Genomic DNA, 19,505 nt, shown 5'->3' with positions numbered 1-19,505 from the left:
AATGAGTGTGTGAGAGAGAGAATGCGTGTGTGAGAGTGAATGTGTGTGCGTGTGAGAGAGAGAATGCGTGTGTGAGAGAGAGAATGCGTGTGTGAGAGAGAGAGAATGTTTGTGAGAGAGAGAGAATGAGTGTGCGTGTGAGAGAGAGAATGCGTGTGTGAGAGAGAGAATGCGTGTGTGAGAGAGAGAGAATGTTTGTGAGAGAGAGAGAATGAGTGTGCGTGTGAGAGAGAGAATGCGTGTGTGTGAGAGAGAGAATGTGTATGTGCGAGAGAGAATGCGGGTGCGTGTGAGAGAGAGAATGAATGTGTGTGAGAGAGAATGCGTGTGTGAGAGAGAATGTGTGTGTGAGAGAGAGAATGCGTGTGCGTGTGAGAGAGAGAATGAGTGTGTGTGAGAGAGAATGTGTGTGTGAGAGAGAATGTGTGTGTGTGAGAGAGAGAGAGAATGCGTGTGTGAGAGAGAGAATGTGTGTGTGAGAGAGAATGCGTGTGTGTGAGAGAGAATGTGTGTGTGAGAGAGAATGCGTGTGTGTGAGAGAGAATGTGTGTGTGAGAGAGAGAATGTGTGTGCGAGAGAGAATGTGTGTGTGAGAGAGAATGCGTGTGTGAGAGAGAATGCGTGTGTGAGAGAGAATGTGTGTGTGAGAGAGAGAATGTGTGTGTCAGAGAGAATGCGTGTGTTAGAGAGAATGCGTGTGTGAGAGAGAATGTGTGTGTGAGAGAGAGAATGTGTGTGTGAGAGAGAATGTGTGTGTGTGAGAGAGAATGCGTGTGTGAGAGAGAATGTGTGTGTGAGAGAGAGAATGTGTGTGTGAGAGAGAATGTGTGTGTGAGAGAGAATGTGTGTGTGAGAGAGAGAATGTGTGTGAGAGAGAGAATGTGTGTGCGTGTGTGAGAGAGAATGAGGGTGTGAGAGAGAGAATGCGTGTGTGAGAGTGAATGTGTGTGCGTGTGAGAGAGAGAATGCGTGTGTGAGAGAGAGAATGCGTGTGTGTGAGAGAGAGAATGTTTGTGAGAGAGAGAGAATGAGTGTGCGTGTGAGAGAGAGAATGCGTGTGTGTGAGAGAGAGAATGTGTGTGTGCGAGAGAGAATGCGGGTGCGTGTGAGAGAGAGAATGAATGTGTGTGAGAGAGAATGCGTGTGTGAGAGAGAATGTGTGTGTGAGAGAGAGAATGCGTGTGCGTGTGAGAGATAGAATGAGTGTGTGTGAGAGAGAATGTGTGTGTGAGAGAGAATGTGTGTGTGTGAGAGAGAGAATGAATGTGTGTGAGAGAGAATGCGTGTGTGAGAGAGAATGTGTGTGTGAGAGAGAGAATGCGTGTGCGTGTGAGAGAGAGAATGAGTGTGTGTGAGAGAGAATGTGTGTGTGAGAGAGAATGTGTGTGTGTGAGAGAGAGAGAGAATGCGTGTGTGAGAGAGAGAATGAGTGTGTGAGAGAGAGAATGTGTGTGAGAGAGAATGCGTGTGTGCGAGAGAGAGAATGCGTGTGTGCGAGAGAGAGAATGCGTGTGTGAGAGAGAGAGAATGTTTGTAAGAGAGAGTGAATGAGTGTGCGTGTGAGAGAGAGAATGCGTGTGTGTGAGAGAGAGAATGTGTGTTTGCGAGAGAGAATGCGGGTGCATGTGAGAGAGAGAATGAGTGCGTGTGAGAGAGATTGCGTGTGTGAGAGAGAATGTGTGTGTGAGAGAGAGAATGCGTGTGTGAGAGAGAATGTGTGTGCGTGTGAGAGAGAGAATGCGTGTGTGAGAGAGAGAATGCGTGTGTGAGAGAGAGAGAATGTTTGTGAGAGAGAGAGAATGAGTGTGCGTGTGAGAGAGAGAATGCGTGTGTGTGAGAGAGAGAATGTGTGTCTGCGAGAGAGAAAGCGGGTGCGTGTGAGAGAGAGAATGAATGCGTGTGAGAGAGATTGCGTGTGTGAGAGAGAATGCGTGTGCGTGTGAGAGAGAGAATGAGTGTGTGTGAGAGAGAATGTGTGTGTGAGAGAGAAAGTGTGTGAGAGAGAGAATGTGTGTGTGTGTGAGAGAGAGAATGCGTGTGAGAGAGAGAGAATGTGTGTGAGAGAGAGAATGTGTGTGAGAGAGAGAGAATGTGTGTGTGAGAGAGAGAATGCCTGTGTGCGAGAGTGAATGCGTGTGAGAGAGAGAATGTGTGTGTGAGAGAGAATGTGTGTGTGTGAGAGAGAGAATGTGTGTGTGAGAGAGAGAATGCGTGTGTGAGAGAGAATGTGTGTGTGAGAGAGAATGTGTGTGTGAAAGAGAGAATGTGTGTGTGAGAGAGAATGTGTGTTTGAGGGAGAATGTGTGTGTGAGAGAGAATGCGTGTGTTAGAGAGAATGTGTGTGTGAGAGAGAGAATGCGTGTGCGTGTGAGAGAGAGAATGAGTGTGTGTGAGAGAGAATGTGTGAGAGAGAGAATGCGTGTGTGAGAGAGAATGTGTGTGTGAGAGAGAATGGGTGTGTTAGAGAGAATGTGTGTGTGAGAGAATGTGTGTGTGAGAGAGAGAATGCGTGTGTAAGAGAGAATGCGTGTTTGAGAGAATGCCTGTGTGAGAGAGAATGCATGTGTGCGAGAGAATGCTTGTGTGAGAGAGAACGTGTGTGTGAGAGAGAATGGGTGTGTTAGAGAGAATGTGTGTGTGAGAGAATGTGTGTGTGAGAGAGAGAATGCGTGTGTGAGAGAGAATGCGTGTTTGAGAGAATGCCTGTGTGAGAGAGAATGCATGTGTGCGAGAGAATGCGTGTGTGTGAGAGAGAGAATGTGTGTGTGAGAGAGAATGCGTGTGTGAGAGAGAATGCGTGTGTGAGAGAGAATGCGTGTGATAGAGAGAAAGAGAAAATGCGTGTGAGAGAGAGAGAGAATGTGTGTGTGAGAGAGAATGTGTGTGTGAGAGAGAGAATGTGTGAGAGAGAGAATGCGTGTGTGTGAGAGAGAGAGAATGTGTGTGTGAGAGAGAATGTGTGTGTGGGAGAGAATGCGTGTGAGAGAGAATGTGTGTGTGAGAGAGAGAGACTGCGTGAGAGAGAGAATGCGTGTGTGTGAGAGAGAGACAATGTTTGTGAGAGAGAGAAAATGCGAGTGTGAGAGAGAGAATGCGTGTGTGAGAGAGAATGTGTGTGCGTGTGAGAGAGAGAATGCGTGTGTGAGAGAGAGAATGCGTGTGTGAGAGAGAATGTTTGTGAGAGAGAGAGAATGAGTGTGTGTGTGTGAGAGAGAATGCGTGTGTAAGAGAGAATGCGTGTGTGAGAGAATGTCTGTGTGCGAGAGAATGCATGTGTGTGAGAGAGAGAATGTGTGTGTGAGAGAAAATGCGTGTGTGAGAGAGAATGCGTGTGTGAGAGAGAATGCGTGTGATAGAGAGAAAGAGAAAATGCGTGTGAGAGAGAGAGAGAATGTGTGTGTGAGATAGTATGTGCGTGTGAGAGAGAGAATTTGTGTGTGTGTCTGAGAGAGAATGTGTGAGAGAGAGAATCCGTGTGTGTGAGTGAGAAAGAATGTGTGTGTGAGAGAGAATGTGTGTGTGGGAGAGAATGCGTGTGAGAGAGAATGTGTGTGTGAGAGAGAGAGACTGCGTGAGAGAGAGAATGCGTGTGTGTGTGAGAGAGAGAATGTTTGTGAGAGAGAGAAAATGCGTGTGTGAGAGAGAGAATGCGTGTGTGAGAGAGAATGTGTGTGCGTGTGAGAGAGAGAATGCGTGTGTGAGAGTGAGAATGCGTGTGTGAGAGAGAGAGAATGTTTGTGAGAGAGAGAGAATGAGTGTGCGTGTGAGAGAGAGAATGCGTGTGTGTGAGAGAGAGAATGTGTGTGTGCGAGAGAGAATGCGGGTGCGTGTGAGAGAGAGAATGAATGTGTGTGAGAGAGAATGCGTGTGTGAGAGAGAATGTGTGTTTGAGAGAGAGAATGCGTGTGCGTGTGAGAGAGAGAATGAGTGTGAGAGAGAGAGAATGAGTGTGTGAGAGAGAGAATGTGTGTGAGAGAGAATGCGTGTGTGCGAGAGAGAGAATGCATGTGTGCGAGAGAGAGAATGCGTGTGTGAGAGAGAGAGAATGTTTGTGAGAGAGAGAGAATGAGTGTGCGTGTGAGAGAGAGAATGCGTGTGTGTGAGAGAGAGAATGTGTGTGTGCGAGAGAGAATGCGGGTGCGTGTGAGAGAGAGAATGAGTGCGTGTGAGAGAGATTGCGTGTGTGAGAGAGAATGTGTGTGTGAGAGAGAGAATGCGTGTGCGTGTGAGAGAGAGAATGAGTGTGTGTGAGAGAGAACGTGTGTGTGTGAGAGAGACAGAATGCGTGTGAGAGAGAGAGAATGAGTGTGTGAGAGAGAGAATGTGTGTGAGAGAGAATGCGTGTGTGCGAGAGAGAGAATGTGTATGTGCGAGAGAGAGAATGCGTGTGTGCGAGAGAGAGAATGCGTGTGTGAGAGAATGCGTGTGCGTGTGAGACAGAGAATGCGTGTGTGAGAGAGAGAGAGAATGAGTGTGTGAGAGAGAGAATGTGTGTGAGAGAGAATGCGTGTGTGCGAGAGAGAGAATGTGTGTGCGAGAGAGAGAATGCGTGTGTGTGAGAGAGATAATGCGTGTGTGAGAGAGAGAATGTGTGTGAGAGAGAGAATGCGTGTGCGTGTGAGAGAGAGAGAATGCGTGTGAGAGAGAGAATGTGTGAGAGAGAGAATGCGTGTGTGAGAGAGAGAATGTGTGTGTGAGAGAGAGAATGTGTGTGTGAGAGAGAGAATGTGTGTGAGAGAATGCGTATGTGTGAGAGAGAATGTGTGTGTAAGAGAATGCGTGTGTGAGAGAGAATGTGTGTGTGAGAGCAAGAGAGAATGTGTGTGAGAGAGAGAGAGAATGCGAGTGAGAGAGAGAATGCGTATGTGCGAGAGAGAATGCGTGTGTGAGAGAGAGAATGTGTGTGAGAAAGAGAATGCGTGTGTGAGAGAGAATGTGTGTGTGAGAGCGAGAGAGAATGTGTGTGTGAGAGAGAGAATGCGTGTGAGAGAGAGAGAATGTGTGTGAGAAAGAGAATGCGTGTGTGAGAGAGAGAATGTGTGTGTGAGAGAAAATGCGTGTGTGAGAGAGAATGCGTGTGTGAGAGAGAATGCGTGTGATAGAGAGAAAGAGAAAATGCGTGTGAGAGAGAGAGAGAATGTGTGTGTGAGATAGTATGTGCGTGTGAGAGAGAGAATTTGTGTGTGTGTCTGAGAGAGAATGTGTGAGAGAGAGAATCCGTGTGTGTGAGTGAGAAAGAATGTGTGTGTGAGAGAGAATGTGTGTGTGGGAGAGAATGCGTGTGAGAGAGAATGTGTGTGTGAGAGAGAGAGACTGCGTGAGAGAGAGAATGCGTGTGTGTGTGAGAGAGAGAATGTTTGTGAGAGAGAGAAAATGCGTGTGTGAGAGAGAGAATGCGTGTGTGAGAGAGAATGTGTGTGCGTGTGAGAGAGAGAATGCGTGTGTGAGAGTGAGAATGCGTGTGTGAGAGAGAGAGAATGTTTGTGAGAGAGAGAGAATGAGTGTGCGTGTGAGAGAGAGAATGCGTGTGTGTGAGAGAGAGAATGTGTGTGTGCGAGAGAGAATGCGGGTGCGTGTGAGAGAGAGAATGAATGTGTGTGAGAGAGAATGCGTGTGTGAGAGAGAATGTGTGTTTGAGAGAGAGAATGCGTGTGCGTGTGAGAGAGAGAATGAGTGTGAGAGAGAGAGAATGAGTGTGTGAGAGAGAGAATGTGTGTGAGAGAGAATGCGTGTGTGCGAGAGAGAGAATGCATGTGTGCGAGAGAGAGAATGCGTGTGTGAGAGAGAGAGAATGTTTGTGAGAGAGAGAGAATGAGTGTGCGTGTGAGAGAGAGAATGCGTGTGTGTGAGAGAGAGAATGTGTGTGTGCGAGAGAGAATGCGGGTGCGTGTGAGAGAGAGAATGAGTGCGTGTGAGAGAGATTGCGTGTGTGAGAGAGAATGTGTGTGTGAGAGAGAGAATGCGTGTGCGTGTGAGAGAGAGAATGAGTGTGTGTGAGAGAGAACGTGTGTGTGTGAGAGAGACAGAATGCGTGTGAGAGAGAGAGAATGAGTGTGTGAGAGAGAGAATGTGTGTGAGAGAGAATGCGTGTGTGCGAGAGAGAGAATGTGTATGTGCGAGAGAGAGAATGCGTGTGTGCGAGAGAGAGAATGCGTGTGTGAGAGAATGCGTGTGCGTGTGAGACAGAGAATGCGTGTGTGAGAGAGAGAGAGAATGAGTGTGTGAGAGAGAGAATGTGTGTGAGAGAGAATGCGTGTGTGCGAGAGAGAGAATGTGTGTGCGAGAGAGAGAATGCGTGTGTGTGAGAGAGATAATGCGTGTGTGAGAGAGAGAATGTGTGTGAGAGAGAGAATGCGTGTGCGTGTGAGAGAGAGAGAATGCGTGTGAGAGAGAGAATGTGTGAGAGAGAGAATGCGTGTGTGAGAGAGAGAATGTGTGTGTGAGAGAGAGAATGTGTGTGTGAGAGAGAGAATGTGTGTGAGAGAATGCGTATGTGTGAGAGAGAATGTGTGTGTAAGAGAATGCGTGTGTGAGAGAGAATGTGTGTGTGAGAGCAAGAGAGAATGTGTGTGAGAGAGAGAGAGAATGCGAGTGAGAGAGAGAATGCGTATGTGCGAGAGAGAATGCGTGTGTGAGAGAGAGAATGTGTGTGAGAAAGAGAATGCGTGTGTGAGAGAGAATGTGTGTGTGAGAGCGAGAGAGAATGTGTGTGTGAGAGAGAGAATGCGTGTGAGAGAGAGAGAATGTGTGTGAGAAAGAGAATGCGTGTGTGAGAGAGAGAATGTGTGTGTGTGAGAGAATGCGTGTGTGAGAGAGAATGTGTGTGTGAGAGAATGCGTGTGTGAGAGAGAATGTGTGTGTGAGAGCAAGAGAGAATGTGTGTGAGAGAGAGAGAGAATGCGAGTGAGAGAGAGAATGCGTATGTGCGAGAGAGAATGCGTGTGTGAGAGAGAGAATGTGTGTGTGAGAGAATGCGTGTGTGAGAGAGAATGTGTGTGTGAGAGCGAGAGAGAATGTGTGTGTGAGAGAGAGAATGTGTGTGTGTGAGAGAATGCGTGTGTGAGAGAGAATGTGTGTGTGAGAGCGAGAGAGAATGTGTGAGAGAGAGAGAGAATGCGAGTGAAAGAGAGACTGCGTATGTGCGAGAGAGAATGCGTGTGTGAGAGAGAGAATGTGTGTGTGAGAGAATGTGTGTCAGAGAGAGAATGTGTGTGAGAGAGAGAATGCGTGTGTGCAAGAGAGAGAGAATTCGTGTGCGAGTGAGAGAGAGAATGCGTGTGTGCGAGAGAGAATGCGTGTGAGAGAGAGAATGTGTGTGTGAGAGAGAATGTGTGTGTGTGAGAGAGAGAATGTGTGTGTGAGCGAGAGAATGTGTGTGAGAGAGAGAATGTGCGTGAGAGAGAGAATGTGTGTGAGAGAGAGAGAATGTGTGTGTGTGAGAGAGAATGCGTGTGTGCGAGAGTGAATGCGTGTGGGAGAGAGAATGTGTGTGTGAGAGAGAACGTGTGTGTGTGAGAGAGAGAATGTGTGTGTGAGAGAGAGAATGCGTGTGTGAGAGAGAATGTGTGTGTGAGAGAGAATGTGTGTGTGAGAGAGAGAATGTGTGTGTGAGAGAGAATGTGTGTGTGAGGGAGAATGTGTGTGTGAGAGAGAATGCGTGTGTTAGAGAGAATGTGTGTGTGAGAGAATGTGTGTGTGAGAGAGAGAATGTGCGTGTGAGAGAGAGAATGTGTTTGTGAGAGAGAATGGGTGTGTGTGAGAGAGAGAATGCGTGTGTGAGAGAGAATGTGTTTGAGAGAGAATGTGTGTGTGAGAGAGAATGGGTGTGTTAGAGAGAATGTGTGTGTGAGAGAATGTGTGTGTGAGAGAATGTCTGTGTGAGAGAGAATGCGTGTGTGCGAGAGAATGCGTGTGTGTGAGAGAGAGAATGTGTGTGTGAGAGAGAATGCGTGTGTGAGAGAGAGAGAGAATGTGTGTGTGAGAGAGAGAGAATGTGTGTGAGAGAGAGAATGTGAGTGTGTGAGAGAGAGAATGTGTGTGAGAGAGAGAATGTGTGCGTGTGAGAGAGAGAATGTGTGCGAGAGAGAGAATGTATGCGAGAGAGAGAATGTGTGTGTGAGAGAGAGAATGTGTGCGAGAGAGAGAATGTGTGTGTGAGAGTGAGAATGTGTGTGTTTGAGAGAGAATGTGTGTGTGAGAGAGAGAATGTGTGCGAGAGAGAGAATATGTGCGAGAGAGAGAATGTGTGTGTGAGAGAGAGAATGTGTGTGTGTGAGAGAGAATGTGTGTGTGAGAGAGAGAATGTGTGTGCGAGAGAGAGAATGTGTGTGTGAGAGAGAGAATGTGTGTGTGTGAGAGAGAATGTGTGTGTGAGAGAGAAAATGTGTGCGAGAGAGAGAATGTGTGCGAGAGAGAGAACGTGTGTGTGAGAGAGAGAATGTGTGCGAGAGAGAGAATATGTGTGTGAGAGAGAATGTGTGTGTGTGAGAGAGAATGTGTGTGTGAGAGAGAATGCGTGTGTGTGAGAGAGAATGTGTGTGTGAGAGAGAGAATGTGTGTGTGAGAGAGAGAATGTGTGTGTGTGAGAGAGAATGTGTGTGTGAGAGAGAATGCGTGTGTGTGAGAGAGAATGTGTGTGTGAGAGAGAATGCGTGTGTGTGAGAGAGAATGTGTGTGTGTGAGAGAGAATGTGTGTGCGCGAGAGAATGTGTGTGTGAGAGAGAATGCGTGTGTGAGAGAGAATGCGTGTGTGAGAGAGAATGTGTGTGTGAGAGAGAGAATGTGTGTGTCAGAGAGAATGCGTGTGTTAGAGAGAATGCGTGTGTGAGAGAGAATGTGTGTGTGAGAGAGAGAATGTGTGTGTGAGAGAGAATGTGTGTGTGTGAGAGAGAATGTGTGTGTGAGAGAGAATGTGTGTGTGAGAGAGAGAATGTGTGTGAGAGAGAGAATGTGTGTGCGTGTGAGAGAGAGAATGAGGGTGTGAGAGAGAGAATGCGTGTGTGAGAGTGAATGTGTGTGCGTGTGAGAGAGAGAATGCGTGTGTGAGAGAGAGAATGCGTGTGTGAGAGAGAGAGAATGTTTGTGAGAGAGAGAGAATGAGTGTGCGTGTGAGAGAGAGAATGCGTGTGTGTGAGAGAGAGAATGTGTGTGTGCGAGAGAGAATGCGGGTGCGTGTGAGAGAGAGAATGAATGTGTGTGAGAGAGAATGCGTGTGTGAGAGAGAATGTGTGTGTGTGAGAGAGAATGCGTGTGCGTGTGAGAGATAGAATGAGTGTGTGTGAGAGAGAATGTGTGTGTGAGAGAGAATGTGTGTGTGTGAGAGAGAGAGAGAATGCGTGTGTGAGAGAGAGAATGTGTGTGTGAGAGAGAATGCGTGTGTGTGAGAGAGAATGTGTGTGTGAGAGAGAATGCGTGTGTGTGAGAGAGAATGTGTGTGTGAGAGAGAGAATGTGTGTGCGAGAGAGAATGTGTGTGTGAGAGAGAATGCGTGTGTGAGAGAGAATGCGTGTGTGAGAGAGAATGTGTGTGTGAGAGAGAGAATGTGTGTGTCAGAGAGAATGCGTGTGTTAGAGAGAATGCGTGTGTGAGAGAGAATGTGTGTGTGAGAGAGAGAATGTGTGTGTGAGAGAGAATGTGTGTGTGTGAGAGAGAATGCGTGTGTGAGAGAGAATGTGTGTGTGAGAGAGAGAATGTGTGTGTGAGAGAGAATGTGTGTGTGAGAGAGAATGTGTGTGTGAGAGAGAGAATGTGTGTGAGAGAGAGAATGTGTGTGCGTGTGAGAGAGAGAATGAGTGTGTGAGAGAGAGAATGCGTGTGTGAGAGTGAATGTGTGTGCGTGTGAGAGAGAGAATGCGTGTGTGAGAGAGAGAATGCGTGTGTGAGAGAGAGAGAATGTTTGTGAGAGAGAGAGAATGAGTGTGCGTGTGAGAGAGAGAATGCGTGTGTGTGAGAGAGAGAATGTGTGTGTGCGAGAGAGAATGCGGGTGCGTGTGAGAGAGAGAATGAATGTGTGTGAGAGAGAATGCGTGTGTGAGAGAGAATGTGTGTGTGAGAGAGAGAATGCGTGTGCGTGTGAGAGAGAGAATGAGTGTGTGTGAGAGAGAATGTGTGTGTGAGAGAGAATGTGTGTGTGTGAGAGAGAGAGAGAATGCGTGTGTGAGAGAGAGAATGAGTGTGTGAGAGAGAGAATGTGTGTGAGAGAGAATGCGTGTGTGCGAGAGAGAGAATGCGTGTGTGCGAGAGAGAGAATGCGTGTGTGAGAGAGAGAGAATGTTTGTAAGAGAGAGTGAATGAGTGTGCGTGTGAGAGAGAGAATGAGTGTGTGTGAGAGAGAGAATGTGTGTTTGCGAGAGAGAATGCGGGTGCATGTGAGAGAGAGAATGAGTGCGTGTGAGAGAGATTGCGTGTGTGAGAGTGAATGTGTGTGTGAGAGAGAGAATGCGTGTGTGAGAGAGAATGTGTGTGCGTGTGAGAGAGAGAATGCGTGTGTGAGAGAGAGAATGCGTGTGTGAGAGAGAGAGAATGTTTGTGAGAGAGAGAGAATGAGTGTGCGTGTGAGAGAGAGAATGCGTGTGTGTGAGAGAGAGAATGTGTGTGTGCGAGAGAGAATGCGGGTGCGTGTGAGAGAGAGAATGAATGCGTGTGAGAGAGATTGCGTGTGTGAGAGAGAATGTGTGTGTGAGAGAGAATGTGTGTGTGAGGGAGAGAATGCGTGTGCGTGTGAGAGAGAGAATGTGTGTGAGAGAGAGAATGTGTGTGAGAGAGAGAATGTGTGTGAGAGAGAGAGAATGTGTGTGTGAGAGAGAGAATGCCTGTGTGCGAGAGTGAATGCGTGTGAGAGAGAGAATGTGTGTGTGAGAGAGAATGTGTGTGTGTGAGAGAGAGAATGTGTGTGTGAGAGAGAGAATGCGTGTGTGAGAGAGAATGTGTGTGTGAGAGAGAATGTGTGTGTGAAAGAGAGAATGTGTGTGTGAGAGAGAATGTGTGTGTGAGGGAGAATGTGTGTGTGTGAGAGAATGCGTGTGTTAGAGAGAATGTGTGTGTGAGAGAATGTGTGTGTGAGAGAGTGAATGTGTGTGTGAGAGAGAGAATGTGTGTGTGAGAGAGAATGTGTGTGTGAGAGAGAATGTGTGTGTGAGAGAGAATGGGTGTGTTAGAGAGAATGTGTGTGTGAGAGAATGTGTGTGTGTGAGAGAGAATGCGTGTGTAAGAGAGAATGCGTGTTTGAGAGAATGCCTGTGTGAGAGAGAATGCATGTGTGCGAGAGAATGCGTGTGTGTGAGAGAGAATGCGTGTGTGAGAGAGAATGCGTGTGTGAGAGAGAATGCGTGTGATAGAGAGAAAGACAAAATGCGTGTGAGAGAGAGAGAGAATGTGTGTGTGAGAGAGAATGTGTGTGTGAGAGAGAGAATGTGTGAGAGAGAGAATGCGTGTGTGTGAGAGAGAGAGAATGTGTGTGTGAGAGAGAACGTGTGTGTGGGAGAGAATGCGTGTGAGAGAGAATGTGTGTGTGAGAGAGAGAGACTGCGTGAGAGAGAGAATGCGTGTGTGTGAGAGAGAGAGAATGTTTGTGAGAGAGAGAAAATGCGAGTGTGAGAGAGAGAATGCGTGTGTGAGAGAGAATGTGTGTGCGTGTGAGAGAGAGAATGCGTGTGTGAGAGAGAGAATGCGTGTGTGAGAGAGAATGTTTGTGAGAGAGAGAGAATGAGTGTGCGTGTGAGAGAGAGAATGCGTGTGTGTGAGAGAGAGAATGTGTGTGTGCGAGAGAGAATGCGGGTGCGTGTGAGAGAGAGAATGAATGTGTGTGAGAGAGAATGCGTGTGTGAGAGAGAATGTGTGTTTGAGAGAGAGAATGCGTGTGCGTGTGAGAGAGAGAATGAGTGTGAGAGAGAGAGAATGAGTGTGTGAGAGAGAGAATGTGTGTGAGAGAGAATGCGTGTGTGCGAGAGAGAGAATGCGTGTGTGCGAGAGAGAGAATGCGTGTGTGAGAGAGAGAGAATGTTTGTGAGAGAGAGAGAATGAGTGTGCGTGTGAGAGAGAGAATGCGTGTGTGTGAGAGAGAGAATGTGTGTGTGCGAGAGAGAATGCGGGTGCGTGTGAGAGTGAGAATGAGTGCGTGTGAGAGAGATTGCGTGTGTGAGAGAGAATGTGTGTGTGAGAGAGAGAATGCGTGTGCGTGTGAGAGAGAGAATGAGTGTGTGTGAGAGAGAACGTGTGTGTGTGAGAGAGACAGAATGCGTGTGAGAGAGAGAGAATGAGTGTGTGAGAGAGAGAATGTGTGTGAGAGAGAATGCGTGTGTGCGAGAGAGAGAATGTGTATGTGCGAGAGAGAGAATGCGTGTGTGCGAGAGAGAGAATGCGTGTGTGAGAGAATGCGTGTGCGTGTGAGACAGAGAATGCGTGTGTGTGAGAGAGAGAGAATGAGTGTGTGAGAGAGAGAATGTGTGTGAGAGAGAATGCGTGTGTGCGAGAGAGAGAATGTGTGTGTGCGAGAGAGAGAATGCGTGTGTGTGAGAGAGATAATGCGTGTGTGAGAGAGAGAATGTGTGTGAGAGAGAGAATGCGTGTGCGTGTGAGAGAGAGAGAATGCGTGTGAGAGAGAGAATGTGTGTGAGAGAGAGAATGCGTGTGTGAGAGAGAGAATGTGTGTGTGAGAGAGAGAATGTGTGTGTGAGAGAGAGAATGTGTGTGAGAGAATGCGTATGTGTGAGAGAGAATGTGTGTGTAAGAGAATGCGTGTGTGAGAGAGAATGTGTGTGTGAGAGCAAGAGAGAATGTGTGTGAGAGAGAGAGAGAATGCGAGTGAGAGAGAGAATGCGTATGTGCGAGAGAGAATGCGTGTGTGAGAGAGAGAATGTGTGTGAGAAAGAGAATGCGTGTGTGAGAGAGAATGTGTGTGTGAGAGAATGCGTGTGTGAGAGAGAATGTGTGTGTGAGAGCAAGAGAGAACGTGTGTGAGAGAGAGAGAGAATGCGAGTGAGAGAGAGAATGCGTATGTGCGAGAGAGAATGCGTGTGTGAGAGAGAGAATGTGTGTGTGAGAGAATGCGTGTGTGAGAGAGAATGTGTGTGTGAGAGCGAGAGAGAATGTGTGTGTGAGAGAGAGAATGTGTGTGTGTGAGAGAATGCGTGTGTGAGAGAGAATGTGTGTGTGAGAGCGAGAGAGAATGTGTGAGAGAGAGAGAGAATGCGAGTGAAAGAGAGACTGCGTATGTGCGAGAGAGAATGCGTGTGTGAGAGAGAGAATGTGTGTGTGAGAGAATGTGTGTCAGAGAGAGAATGTGTGTGAGAGAGAGAATGCGTGTGTGCAAGAGAGAGAGAATTCGTGTGCGAGTGAGAGAGAGAATGCGTGTGTGCGAGAGAGAATGCGTGTGAGAGAGAGAATGTGTGTGTGAGAGAGAATGTGTGTGTGTGAGAGAGAGAATGTGTTTGTGAGCGAGAGAATGTGTGTGAGAGAGAGAATGTGCGTGAGAGAGAGAATGTGTGTGAGAGAGAGAGAATGTGTGTGTGTGAGAGAGAATGCGTGTGTGCGAGAGTGAATGCGTGTGGGAGAGAGAATGTGTGTGTGAGAGAGAACGTGTGTGTGTGAGAGAGAGAATGTGTGTGTGAGAGAGAGAATGCGTGTGTGAGAGAGAATGTGTGTGTGAGAGAGAATGTGTGTGTGAGAGAGAGAATGTGTGTGTGAGAGAGAATGTGTGTGTGAGGGAGAATGTGTGTGTGAGAGAGAATGCGTGTGTTAGAGAGAATGTGTGTGTGAGAGAATGTGTGTGTGAGAGAGAGAATGTGTGTGTGAGAGAGAGAATGTGTGTGTGAGAGAGAATGGGTGTGTGTGAGAGAGAGAATGTGTGTGTGAGAGAGAATGTGTGTGAGAGAGAATGTGTTTGAGAGAGAATGTGTGTGTGAGAGAGAATGGGTGTGTTAGAGAGAATGTGTGTGTGAGAGAATGTGTGTGTGAGAGAATGTCTGTGTGAGAGAGAATGCGTGTGTGCGAGAGAATGCGTGTGTGTGAGAGAGAGAATGTGTGTGTGAGAGAGAATGCGTGTGTGAGAGAGAGAGAGAATGTGTGTGTGTGAGAGAGAGAATGTGTGTGAGAGAGAGAATGTGAGTGTGTGAGAGAGAGAATGTGTGTGAGAGAGAGAATGTGTGCGTGTGAGAGAGAGAATGTGTGCGAGAGAGAGAATGTATGCGAGAGAGAGAATGTGTGTGTGAGAGAGAGAATGTGTGCGAGAGAGAGAATGTGTGTGTGAGAGTGAGAATGTGTGTGTTTGAGAGAGAATGTGTGTGTGAGAGAGAGAATGTGTGCGAGAGAGAGAATATGTGCGAGAGAGAGAATGTGTGTGTGAGAGAGAGAATGTGTGTGTGTGAGAGAGAATGTGCGTGTGAGAGAGAGAATGTGTGTGCGAGAGAGAGAATGTGTGTGTGAGAGAGAGAATGTGTGTGTGAGAGAGAGAATGTGTGTGTGAGAGAGAAAATGTGTGCGAGAGAGAGAATGTGTGCGAGAGAGAGAACGTGTGTGTGAGAGAGAGAATGTGTGCGAGAGAGAGAATATGTGTGTGAGAGAGAATGTGTGTGTGTGAGAGAGAATGTGTGTGTGAGAGAGAATGCGTGTGTGTGAGAGAGAATGTGTGTGTGAGAGAGAGAATGTGTGTGTGAGAGAGAGAATGTGTGTGTGAGAGAGAATGTGTGTGTGAGAGAGAATGCGTGTGTGTGAGAGAGAATGTGTGTGTGAGAGAGAATGCGTGTGTGTGAGAGAGAATGTGTGTGTGAGAGAGAGAATGTGTGTGAGCGAGAGAATGTGTGTGTGAGAGAGAATGCGTGTGTGAGAGAGAATGCGTGTGTGAGAGAGAATGTGTGTGTGAGAGAGAATGTGTGTGTCAGAGAGAATGCGTGTGTTAGAGAGAATGCGTGTGTGAGAGAGAATGTGTGTGTGAGAGAGAGAATGTGTGTGTGAGAGAGAATGTGTGTGTGTGAGAGAGAATGCGTGTGTGAGAGAGAATGTGTGTGTGAGAGAGAGAATGTGTGTGTGAGAGAGAATGTGTGTGTGAGAGAGAATGTGTGTGTGAGAGAGAGAATGTGTGTGAGAGAGAGAATGTGTGTGCGTGTGAGAGAGAGAATGAGTGTGTGAGAGAGAGAATGCGTGTGTGAGAGTGAATGTGTGTGCGTGTGAGAGAGAGAATGCGTGTGTGAGAGAGAGAATGCGTGTGTGAGAGAGAGAGAATGTTTGTGAGAGAGAGAGAATGAGTGTGCATGTGAGAGAGAGAATGCGTGTGTGTGAGAGAGAGAATGTGTGTGTGCGAGAGAGAATGCGGGTGCGTGTGAGAGAGAGAATGAATGTGTGTGAGAGAGAATGCGTGTGTGAGAGAGAATGTGTGTGTGAGAGAGAGAATGCGTGTGCGTGTGAGAGAGAGAATGAGTGTGTGTGAGAGAGAATGTGTGTGTGAGAGAGAATGTGTGTGTGTGAGAGAGAGAGAGAATGCGTGTGTGAGAGAGAGAATGTGTGTGTGAGAGAGAATGCGTGTGTGTGAGAGAGAATGTGTGTGTGAGAGAGAATGCGTGTGTGTGAGAGAGAATGTGTGTGTGAGAGAGAGAATGTGTGTGCGAGAGAGAATGTGTGTGTGAGAGAGAATGCGTGTGTGAGAGAGAATGCGTGTGTGAGAGAGAATGTGTGTGTGAGAGAGAGAATGTGTGTGTCAGAGAGAATGCGTGTGTTAGAGAGAATGCGTGTGTGAGAGAGAATGTGTGTGTGAGAGAGAGAATGTGTGTGTGAGAGAGAATGTGTGTGTGTGAGAGAGAATGCGTGTGTGAGAGAGAATGTGTGTGTGAGAGAGAGAATGTGTGTGTGAGAGAGAATGTGTGTGTGAGAGAGAATGTGTGTGTGAGAGAGAGAATGTGTGTGAGAGAGAGAATGTGTGTGCGTGTGAGAGAGAGAATGAGTGTGTGAGAGAGAGAATGCGTGTGTGAGAGTGAATGTGTGTGCGTGTGAGAGAGAGAATGCGTGTGTGAGAGAGAGAATGCGTGTGTGAGAGAGAGAGAATGTTTGTGAGAGAGAGAGAATGAGTGTGCGTGTGAGAGAGAGAATGCGTGTGTGAGAGAGTGAATGCGTGTGTGAGAGAGAGAGAATGTTTGTGAGAGAGAGAGAATGAGTGTGCGTGTGAGAGAGAGAATGCGTGTGTGTGAGAGAGAGAATGTGTGTGTGCGAGAGAGAATGCGGGTGCGTGTGAGAGAGAGAATGAATGTGTGTGAGAGAGAATGCGTGTGTGAGAGAGAATGTGTGTGTGAGAGAGAGAATGCGTGTGCGTGTGAGAGAGAGAATGAGTGTGTGTGAGAGAGAATGTGTGTGTGAGAGAGAATGTGTGTGTGTGAGAGAGAGAGAGAATGCGTGTGTGAGAGAGAGAATGTGTGTGTGAGAGAGAATGCGTGTGTGTGAGAGAGAATGTGTGTGTGAGAGAGAATGCGTGTGTGTGAGAGAGAATGTGTGTGTGAGAGAGAGAATGTGTGTGCGAGAGAGAATGTGTGTGTGAGAGAGAATGCGTGTGTGAGAGAGAATGCGTGTGTGAGAGAGAATGTGTGTGTGAGAGAGAGAATGTGTGTGTCAGAGAGAATGCGTGTGTTAGAGAGAATGCGTGTGTGAGAGAGAATGTGTGTGTGAGAGAGAGAATGTGTGTGTGAGAGAGAATGTGTGTGTGTGAGAGAGAATGCGTGTGTGAGAGAGAATGTGTGTGTGAGAGAGAGAATGTGTGTGTGAGAGAGAATGTGTGTGTGAGAGAGAATGTGTGTGTGAGAGAGAGAATGTGTGTGAGAGAGAGAATGTGTGTGCGTGTGAGAGAGAGAATGAGGGTGTGAGAGAGAGAATGCGTGTGTGAGAGTGAATGTGTGTGCGTGTGAGAGAGAGAATGCGTGTGTGAGAGAGAGAATGCGTGTGTGAGAGAGAGAGAATGTTTGTGAGAGAGAGAGAATGAGTGTGCGTGTGAGAGAGAGAATGCGTGTGTGTGAGAGAGAGAATGTGTGTGTGCGAGAGAGAATGCGGGTGCGTGTGAGAGAGAGAATGAATGTGTGTGAGAGAGAATGCGTGTGTGAGAGAGAATGTGTGTGTGAGAGAGAGAATGCGTGTGCGTGTGAGAGATAGAATGAGTGTGTGTGAGAGAGAATGTGTGTGTGAGAGAGAATGTGTGTGTGTGAGAGAGAGAATGAATGTGTGTGAGAGAGAATGCGTGTGTGAGAGAGAATGTGTGTGTGAGAGAGAGAATGCGTGTGCGTGTGAGAGAGAGAATGAGTGTGTGTGAGAGAGAATGTGTGTGAGAGAGAGAATGTGTGTGTGTGAGAGAGAGAGAGAATGCGTGTGTGAGAGAGAGAATGAGTGTGTGAGAGAGAGAATGTGTGTGAGAGAGAATGCGTGTGTGCGAGAGAGAGAGAATGCGTGTGTGCGAGAGAGAGAATGCGTGTGTGAGAGAGAGAGAATGTTTGTAAGAGAGAGTGAATGAGTGTGCGTGTGAGAGAGAGAATGCGTGTGTGTGAGAGAGAGAATGTGTGTTTGCGAGAGAGAATGCGGGTGCATGTGAGAGAGAGAATGAGTGCGTGTGAGAGAGATTGCGTGTGTGAGAGAGAATGTGTGTGTGAGAGAGAGAATGCGTGTGTGAGAGAGAATGTGTGTGCGTGTGAGAGAGAGAATGCGTGTGTGAGAGAGAGAATGCGTGTGTGAGAGAGAGAGAATGTTTGTGAGAGAGAGAGAATGAGTGTGCGTGTGAGAGAGAGAATGCGTGTGTGTGAGAGAGAGAATGTGTGTCTGCGAGAGAGAATGCGGGTGCGTGTGAGAGAGAGAATGAATGCGTGTGAGAGAGATTGCGTGTGTGAGAGAGAATGTGTGTGTGTGAGAGAGAATGCGTGTGCGTGTGAGAGAGAGAATGAGTGTGTGTGAGAGAGAATGTGTGTGTGAGAGAGAAAGAGTGTGAGAGAGAGAGAATGTGTGTGTGTGAGAGAGAGAGAATGCGTGTGAGAGAGAGAGAATGAGTGTGAGAGAGAGAGAATGAGTGTGTGAGAGAGAGAATGTGTGTGAGAGAGAATGCGTGTGTGCGAGAGAGAGAATGCGTGTGTGCGAGAGAGGGAATACGTGTGTGAGAGAGAGAGAGAATGTTTGTGAGAGAGAGAGAATGAGTGTGTGTGTGAGAGAGAGAATGCGTGTGTGTGAGAGAGAGAATGTGTGTGTGCGAGAGAGAATGCGGGTGCGTGTGAGAGAGAGAATGAATGCGTGTGAGAGAGATTGCGTGTGTGAGAGAGAATGTGTGTGTGTGAGAGAGAATGCGTGTGCGTGTGAGAGAGAGAATGAGTGTGTGTGAGAGAGAATGTGTGTGTGAGAGAGAGAGAATGCGTGTGAGAGAGAGAGAATGAGTGTGTGAGAGAGAGAATGTGTGTGAGAGAGAATGCGTGTGTGCGAGAGAGAGAATGCGTGTGTGCGAGAGAGAGAATGCGTGTGTGAGAGAATGCGTGTGCGTGTGAGACAGAGAATGCGTGTGTGAGAGGGAGAGAGAATGCGTGTGCGAGAGAGAGAATGCGTGTGTGTGAGAGAGATAATGCATGTGTGAGAGAGAGAATGTGTGTGAGAGAGAGAATGCGTGTGCGTGTGAGAGAGAGAGAATGCGTGTGAGAGAGAGACTGTGTGTGAGAGAGAGAATGCGTGTGTGAGAGAGAGAATGTGTGTGTGAGAGAGAGAATGTGTGTGTGAGAGAGCGAATGTGTGTGAGAGAATGCGTATGTGCGAGAGAGAATGCGTGTGTGAGAGAGAGAATGTGTGTGTGAGAGAATGCGTGTGTGAGAGAGAATGTGTGTGTGAGAGCAAGAGAGAATGTGTGTGAGAGAGAGAGAGAATGCGAGTGAGAGATAGAATGCGTATGTGCGAGAGAGAATGCGTGTGTGAGAGAGAGAATGTGTGTGTGAGAGAATGTGTGTCAGAGAGAGAATGTGTGTGAGAGAGAGAATGCGTGTGTGCAAGAGAGAGAGAGAGTTCGTGTGCGAGTGAGAGAGAGAATCCGTGTGTGCGAGAGAGAATGCGTGTGAGAGAGAGAATGTGTGTGTGAGAGAGAATGTGTGTGTGTGAGAGAGAGAATGTGTGCGTGAGAGAGAGAATGTGTGTGAGAGAGAGAATGTGTGTGAGAGAGAGAATGTGTGTGAGAGAGAGAGAATGTGTGTGTGAGAGAGAGAATGCCTGTGTGCGAGAGTGAATGCGTGTGAGAGAGAGAATGTGTGTGTGAGAGAGAATCTGTGTGTGTGAGAGAGAGAATGTGTGTGTGAGAGAGAGAATGCGTGTGTGAGAGAGAATGTGTGTGTGAGAGAGAATGTGTGTGTGAAAGAGAGAATGTGTGTGTGAGAGAGAATGTGTGTGTGAGGGAGAATGTGTGTGTGAGAGAGAATGCGTGTGTTAGAGAGAATGTGTGTGTGAGAGAATGTGTGTGTGAGAGATTGAATGTGTGTGTGAGAGAGAGAATGTGTGAGAGAGAGAATGCGTGTGTGAGA

Source organism: Chiloscyllium plagiosum, unplaced genomic scaffold, assembly GCF_037043375.1.
Source record: "Chiloscyllium plagiosum isolate Xiang-an unplaced genomic scaffold, Cpla_swu_hap1 HiC_scaffold_14, whole genome shotgun sequence".
NCBI lineage: Eukaryota > Metazoa > Chordata > Chondrichthyes > Orectolobiformes > Hemiscylliidae > Chiloscyllium > Chiloscyllium plagiosum.
The sequence above is the reverse complement of the archived record's forward strand: the minus strand, read 5'-3'. Positions refer to the sequence as shown.